The 432-nt window shown below is 46.5% G+C and overlaps 1 protein-coding gene across 1 annotated transcript in view; it reads left to right on the top strand.

Moving 5' to 3' along the window:
* Positions 1–432, top strand: part of HOXC5 (homeobox C5) — a 2,279-nt gene that overhangs the window by 1,435 nt on the left and 412 nt on the right. The gene's annotated exons all lie outside the window — the stretch shown is intronic.

Here is a 432-nt window from a genome sequence, read left to right as displayed (position 1 = left end):
TTCTTTTCGATGTGAAATAGAAAAAAAAAAATCCACCAGAAGCGAAGGTGCAGATTTTGTTTTTTCCCCTCCTCCTTCCCAGGACTGAAGGGGGGAGGAAAAAAAAGAGACAAGATTTCCCCCGAAAAGCTCTTTCCCCCTTTTGTGCACTTCCGAGAGGAAACAGGTTCCCTCCTGGCTCATCTCCATGCGTTTGATCTGGGCTTGGGGAAGGAAGGGGGAGACTTGGGGGGGCCGGAGGTGGTGGTGAAGGAAGGGTTCGAGGCTCCTTTGCTCCATGCGTGCCCCCGGCCCCAGCGAACTTCTCTGTCTTCTAGATTTGTAACCGGGTTTTATCATTCTTGGAGAATAATAACAATAAAAATTTATTTCAAATCCGTCCAGAATTGCTTTGGCTTTTCATGCGGTGTCTCCCTTTTTTTTTTTTTAAAA

Source organism: Buceros rhinoceros, unplaced genomic scaffold (assembly GCF_000710305.1).
Source record: "Buceros rhinoceros silvestris isolate BGI_N320 unplaced genomic scaffold, ASM71030v1 scaffold35688, whole genome shotgun sequence".
NCBI classification, from domain to species: domain Eukaryota; kingdom Metazoa; phylum Chordata; class Aves; order Bucerotiformes; family Bucerotidae; genus Buceros; species Buceros rhinoceros.
The sequence above is the reverse complement of the archived record's forward strand: the minus strand, read 5'-3'. Positions and strand labels throughout refer to the sequence as shown.